Genomic DNA, 7429 nt, shown 5'->3' with positions numbered 1-7429 from the left:
GGATCCCAGGAACCCGTAGAATCTCGGGTGGACCGCATCAGCGATCTCCCGGACGCCGTCCTTGGGGAGATCATCTCGCTTCTCCCCACCAAGGATTGCTGCCGCACCCAAGTCCTCTCAATTCGGTTGCGCCCTCTATGGCGCACCGTGCCCCTTAATCTCGATTGTCGTCAGCTATCTCTCTTCAATGATTTTGAAATCCCCAGAGCCATCATCTCCTCCCACCAGGGCTCCGTTCAAAGCCTCTGCATCCCGTCATGCTACCTGAGCAAGCATACCATGCCCTGCATGGTGGACGCCCGGCTGAAATCCCCTGAATTCACAGAACTATAGCTTCTTGAGTTCTACTATTCCCCTGGAAATCACCTACCAGATACCGAACGCCATCTACCTGTGCCCTTAGCACCGATGTCCATCTCGCGGTTTTCCTCCTCTCTCCACACCGCCACCTTTGCACTGTGCGACCTACCAGACAATCTAGTACTAAACCTTCGAGAATGGATGGGGAAAGGAAGAGAGAAGGCGTGGGAGAAGAAGGGGGAATCCTTATCCCCTTATAAAGGCAGTGAATACTGAACGCCTCCCCACTCGCCTCAAAACTCGCCTATTCCCAAGGGCTATGTAAATGGTACGGCTGGGTTACCCACACCCGTATTGATGAGAATCTCGCAATAAGGGGACACGATCTCTGCTTTGACAAGACGTGCCAATGGCAACCGCGTCTCGAAACGTGGAGCGGCAGACGAAAAACGGTTCAAAATTATGACCGGGCAGACGTGATGTCATATTACAAAAAGTTGTCAGCAGATTGGACTCGTGGAAAATTATATTCTCTCTGCGGTTGTGTGTGGTGTGTGTGTTACAGGTTCGGACACGTTCAATACCTCCGAAGACTATCTTGGAGTTCGGAAGGAGGAACCCGCCTTGCAATGCCGAAGACAGATCTATGCGCCGGATAACTTGTCATTGAAGCCAGGTTCAGGGGCTACCGAGGGAGTCCTGGACTAAGGGGTCCTCGGGCGTCCGGCCTGTTAGCCATGGGCCGGACTGATGGGCTGTGAAGATACGAAGACCGAAGACTACACCCGTGTCCGGATAGGACTCTCCTTGGCGTGGAAGGCAAGCTTGGCGACCGCATATGTAGATTCCCTTCTTTGTAACCGACCCTGTGTAACCCTAGATCCTCCGGGTGTCTATATAAACCGGAGAGCTTAGTCCGGCGGGAAGACTCATTATCATAGTCATATAGGCTAGACTTCTAGGGTTTAGCCATTACGATCTCATGGTAGATCAACTCTTGTAATACTCATATTCATCAAGATCAATCAAGCAGGAAGTAGGGTATTACCTCCATAGAGAGGGCCCGAACCTGGGTAAACATTGTGTCCCCTGTCTCCTGTTACCATCGACCTTAGACACACAGTTCGGGACCCCCTACCCGAGATCCGCCGGTTTTGACACCGACAACGGCTAAGTAGACAGATGATATGAAATGCATCAATAGAACTTCCTACTAACCTAAACCATGTTTACTACTAACTGATCATTACCTGTTTGACCACATAGTTGGGACCGGCACCCCCACATAGTTGTTCAAGGAATTACTACTTCATTTCTGCCCTTGGCTTTCTTTTTCTTGGATATTGTAGCCTTACTAGGATGGATTAAGAGTGTCATTTGCTTCCTTTCCCTAATCAAATAGGACTTCCAAAATAATGAGACTTGCACTCATTTTTATTTGTTGATCTCTTTAGTTTCTGATTACAACTTATGTTTCACAAATATATGCAGGTTTCTACTCTGTCTTAGTGGTCCTTAGTTGATCTCTTTGATTTCTGATTACAACCTATCTATGTGATTATAAGTGATTTTGGTGTTGTTTGTAGTTGGCACTTCTCATTTTAGAAATCAGTAGTGATCCCGGTATTCAACCATGAGAGTTTAGTGAGAACAACCAAAGGAGGAATAAGCTCAAGACATGTTTAGCAGCTTCTACTAAGTCCCCCTAAACCTTCAAATCCAAATAAAACAAAATTTCAAGAGTATGTTCTCCACATATGAAATAGATAAATGCTGACATGCTTGTTGCATCTGATCAGATTGCGGGTCCAGAAGTTAAAGGACACACTTGTGAATCATGGACAACCTCGGCCTGGTACGGGGGCTCGAGTTTGAGCTCTTGCTTGGCTTTAGGTGCAAACATGGAACTTCAATTCACCTAGAACGAATCGGATCCTTGTGCCAATTATTGTAGTGATTGGAGGCCCATTGCATGTGACCATGATGTAGGCATTCACTCTAGGATCTGAGAATAATTTGTTTATCCTCTTTGGAAGATACTGGTTCAATAGTGATTTTAACCACTTATTTTTTTTCTTTTTTTGTGTTATGTATGGAGATGCAGATAGTGGTTTTAGTTTTGGTAGTTTGAACTGCTATTGATTATGTTATTGCAAGTGGTCCTTGCTCAGCATGGTGACCTCAAGGATGCCTCTTGAAAATTAGCATCCTTATTATGAGATTGAGGCGGTGTAAACTTGAATTCTGAACCAACTTTGTGCTCTTGGTGAAATGTGTACTGAGTTTATTTCTTTTGGATTTGGTGGGTTGGATCAAGGCTCTTGTATTTTATAGGGCAATGCATTATATCACCGATGTTCTGCATATATGATTGGAACCTGTGCTAAACTTGCCTGTCTACTATCGCATTATATGTTTGATCTTTATCCGCATGGCCAAGTTGTTGGGACCGGCACCCTCGCGCCAAGGCGCGCTGCCGATCTAGTAGTAGATAATTTGGTACGTGAGGTCAGGGCCGGTCCACATATATACAGGGCCCGGGGCAGGAAGACAACAAGGGGCCCTTGTTTTTTTTCCTTGACACACATGGATTGAAAATATTTTGTATGTCAAAACCAAAGTAAGTATTCAGTAGATGGAATAGATAGATCCATTATCTTTGATCCATTATCTTTGAATTCTAAAACTAGCTCTACAATTTATTTATCGACCAAGAGAACTTCAAACATTTACTATATATTGCCAGTTGCAGTGATTCCTGAAAGAACTACTCGTCCGGGAAAAAAATGTCAACCGATTTTTTTGGGAATTCTAATTGTTCATCTATACATGTTTTTCCTCATATTTTCATCACTACTACTAGAGAAATGCTTTTGACAAGACCTGTTACCATATAAGGCGTATAAAATATGTTAAATACAGATCAGAAAAGCACCTGGATATCATATGGCATAATGTGAATTTGTACGAATGCCACAATAGTCAGCACAAATGAGAAGGCAACACCATGAATTGAATTAACGTCTCCCCTTCTCATAGTCTCCTTAATGCTTTCTCAGAATCGATGAAGAGCAGAAGATTATAAAAAGACCTATGCAAGTCAGCAGATCTGAAGGAGTTAGAGCCAGAGATGGAGAACAAAGCTATTTGAAATAGAATCATTAAACTAAGGACAAGAATTACAGGGAGGATGCAGATCTCCGTCATTGGAAGGATCCATGATCATCCGTTAATCGCTTGCCGCGCCCTTGGAATCTGAAAGACACCGGAACGGCGGCGTTATTCATGGATTGTGAATTTAGGCAAAGTTGGGAGGAGAGGAGTCACCGAATACGGAGGAGAACAAGGGACTTGTGGATGCAGTGGAAACCGATTTGACTTCTCCATGAGTATTGCTCGTATGTCCACCAGTTTAATGGGCTTTACACTTGCACGGTTGCACCTTGGGCCCATTTATATTTTTTTCTCTAGATTTCTTCGGCTTGAGACAACAACACACTGGGTTCTACTACCTGGGTCGGGGCCCCTACCTCCTGGGGGCCCAGGGCGGGCGCCCCGCTGCCCCGGCCTATGGGCCGGCCCTGCGTGAGGTGCACTCTAAATTTGAGATCATTTGAACATATGAATAGCTCTAAGCAAAAAAAAAAAAGACAAATTGAGTTCAGAATAGTACATTTTTTACAGACCCTAAATTTGTTTTTTTTTATCCCGAACGTTTGTATGTTACGGGGTCGTATTTGAAAGCAAAAAAATACGAATATGCAAACAAAATAGACTGAATCGTGGACGTGCATGTTGGCTTCTCTTGGTCCTACCAGTAGGCATCCCTGTTGGATTTGGCATCTGGGCGAGAGCACCGTGCACTCGATGATGTGTCCTACACGCTGCTGCGACCACAGGCCGACCCACGCGTTGAGCGCACCGACGAAGTGCACCCCGTCGCTCAAAGGCAGCAGTATCCAGCGGCCGTGGAGCGCGCACGCTCGCCGCCTCGTGTCGAAGGAGAAGGCAGCCCCGTTGTGTATGGAGTATGGACAGGATCACAGGAACGTACGTGGTTGCCCCGTCCGGACGCGGGACGTGACGCCGTCCGGCTGGAACACCGGCGCGGCTCGCGGCAGAGCACCTCGAAGTGGCCGCTGTGCTGGGCCTCCCAGCCGCTGTCGAGGGCGTTGACGGTGCCGGCGTGCCGCCGACAGCCCAGACCGCGCCGTGGCTCTTAAAAAAAAGGTTCCCCGCAATATATTATAAAGGAGGTAAATACATCAGAGGTGTCTAAACTTGCCCGGCACGGTCATTTTAGTGCCTAAATTTGTAAAATGTCAAAAACTGATGCCACAACTTGTCCATTTGGTTCATATACGGTGCCTCGCTCGTACGCCGCCGTATTTGCTTGTCGCGTGGCCTGACAGCTGGCGTGTGGCCCACGGGTCAGTGGGTGGGAGTGTAGGAAGAGTTGAGTCGGACGAGACCAGCGGTTATTTTTCAGAAAACCCCCGGAGCTTTTATTAATTATCGCAAAAAAGTCTCTCCAACCGCGGGAACTGATTGCCTGCTATATTTGCGCCTATATTTGTCTCTGCTTTCTCACGATCAATCCGAGGCGAAGGTGGCGGAGGTGGTGCGGCACGGCGATCGGCGGCGGATGCGATGGATGACCCTCGCCGTCGTCTTCCAGGCGAAGCAGCTCCTACGTATGGTAAGTCACACCCTTCCAGTTTTCTCTTCATCCCGATTCTCTAATCTTCGTCCATGCGTATGCGTCGGGTAGGGTTTGCCTGCTCTTTTGCCTTGCTTGATCTTCATCTTTCTTCCATGGTATGCGTGATGTGTATGTGGACTGTTGCGGATCAGATATGGGTGCATTGATCCTGATTTTCGCTAGGATTTAATTGGGGTTTTTGAAAGTAGGCGTCTTTCTTGTCAGCAGTTGCTCATGCTTATGTGCGCAACAAATTAGGCTACAATATTTCTGATCTATGATTATTTGTCTTGTTGGTCATTGGTCACTGCACCTCAGATTTGTAGATTGTTCAAACTAATTTTTTCAGAAGATTTGTAACTGAATTTTGTCTTCAGTTATCGTACAGTAAACTGAATTTTGGTGACACCTAATGTACACTTAAACTGAATTTTGGTGATAGGTTATCTACTGAATGTGTGCACTGCACAAAACTGAACATATGTGCTCAGTTTGTGCTATGCAGTACAGATGTACTGAATGTGTGCAGTTGTATGTAAAGTAGTGAATAATTAAGTGTTTATTAAACCAAATAATCATCTGTTTAGTAAACTAAATATATGGATGTTGACATGTTGTGTACTGAATAGGTAACTAATTCTTTTGTACATAAGTGAAATCTGTGCTGAATATATGTGCAGCATAGTTATCTGAATATTTGTTCTATTTTAATAATGCAGGGCTATTTGATGGTCTGTTCACAGTTGAAATCCATCACAAGGGATTTTTGTGTGGATCTGGTAGCGACATGAAGTATATAGATCATGAAGTGGACTGGTTTGACTACTGTCAGAGTGATACTTGGTCTAATTTATGGATAGATGATTTCCTTCTCCAACTGGGCCATGACAGAGCAAACTCCAAGATGGATGTGCATTGGTGCCAACCCGATAAATCTTTTTGTGATGGGCTTCACCTGATGTCATGTGATGCAGATATAGTGCTCATGATTGCTGCAACAGTAGAACACAAGAACTTGGTCCTGCTGGTAGACCATGGTGACACTCTGCAGTTACTAAACAATGATGATGATGTGTTGCTGCATGGACTGAATGAACCAACTAAAGTAATAACTCAAGTTAAGTCTGAAAAGGGCAAAGAAAATGTTTTCTGGTCTGAAATACCAAAAAGTGCAGGAGATATTAGTTATATCAGAGCAAAGAGTTTCATCCCATTTGGTGAAGGTTGTAGTTCTGGTGTTGGTAATGAAGAATTAGAGGCTGAATTTGACAACTGCGAGAATGGTGACAGTACAAGCTCTGAAGATGATGATGATTTACATCAGAACACAGAAGAAATTGTAACAGACGAGGACTTCTACGAGAGTGATTATGAAGTAGCAGATGGTGATGACGACCTATTTGATAGTAATGTAGATAAAGATGTTGATGATCACAGAGAGAAGGAGATTTTGCCTGATTATGAAGGAGAACTTCCTGAAGATGTCCTAGATGATAGTCACTTGGAACTTTCAAAAGAAGAGAAAGATAAGCTCAAGTATAGGTTCAGCACATTCAATCCATGCACTAATCTTAATGCTCCTGCTTTCAAAGTTGGCATGGTATTTGGTGACATGAAAGAGCTCAGGCTTGCACTGGTTTCCTATAGTGTGAGAAACAGAGTGAAGGTGAAGAAAACAAGGAATACGGCCACTAAATTAGAAGCTATTTGCAAGCCTGGATGTACTTGGTATTTGAAGGCAGGCAAAGATAACAGGAGTAGTAGCATTCAGATCAAGAAATATCTTGATAATCACACATGCACGAAAGCTTGGGACCTTAAAGCTCTCACTGCCCCATTTCTGACTGCAAAATTCAGAGGTGAATTCAGAGATAATGAGAAAATGCCTTTGAGGAAGTTTTCGGAGAAGGTGCAGACAGAATATAACATGATTGCTAAGAGAAGTAAGCTAGGAAGGGCAAGAAGAGCGGCAGTTAGGTCGATCAGAGGATAGGATGATGACCAGTACAAGATGTTGTGGGATTATGGCCAAGAGCTTAGAAGGACTAACCCAGGAAGCAAGTTTTTCTTGTGCACAAAGGAGGTTTTTGACAATAAAACTAAAGAGACAAAAAATCACTTTTCAACACTATATTGGTCATATGATGCGTGTAAGAGAGGGTTCCTTAAGGCTTGTAGACCAATAATTTTCCTTGATGGCTGCCACATTAAAACTAGGTACAAAGGAAATTTGCTTACAGCAGTTGGTGTCGATCCCAATGACTGCATATTCCCCATTGCATTTGGTCTTTGTGAAGTAGAATCGACAAGTAGTTGGGAGTGGTTCTTGGCTTCATTGAAGGATGACCTGAACATTTCCAACTCATCATCTTACACACTAATGAGTGGCAAGCAAAAGGTAAGCATTGTTATCTATATAATTTGGTT

Source organism: Triticum aestivum, chromosome 2D (assembly GCF_018294505.1).
Source record: "Triticum aestivum cultivar Chinese Spring chromosome 2D, IWGSC CS RefSeq v2.1, whole genome shotgun sequence".
In the NCBI taxonomy this organism is placed as follows: domain Eukaryota; kingdom Viridiplantae; phylum Streptophyta; class Magnoliopsida; order Poales; family Poaceae; genus Triticum; species Triticum aestivum.
This window is presented reverse-complemented; position numbering follows the sequence as displayed.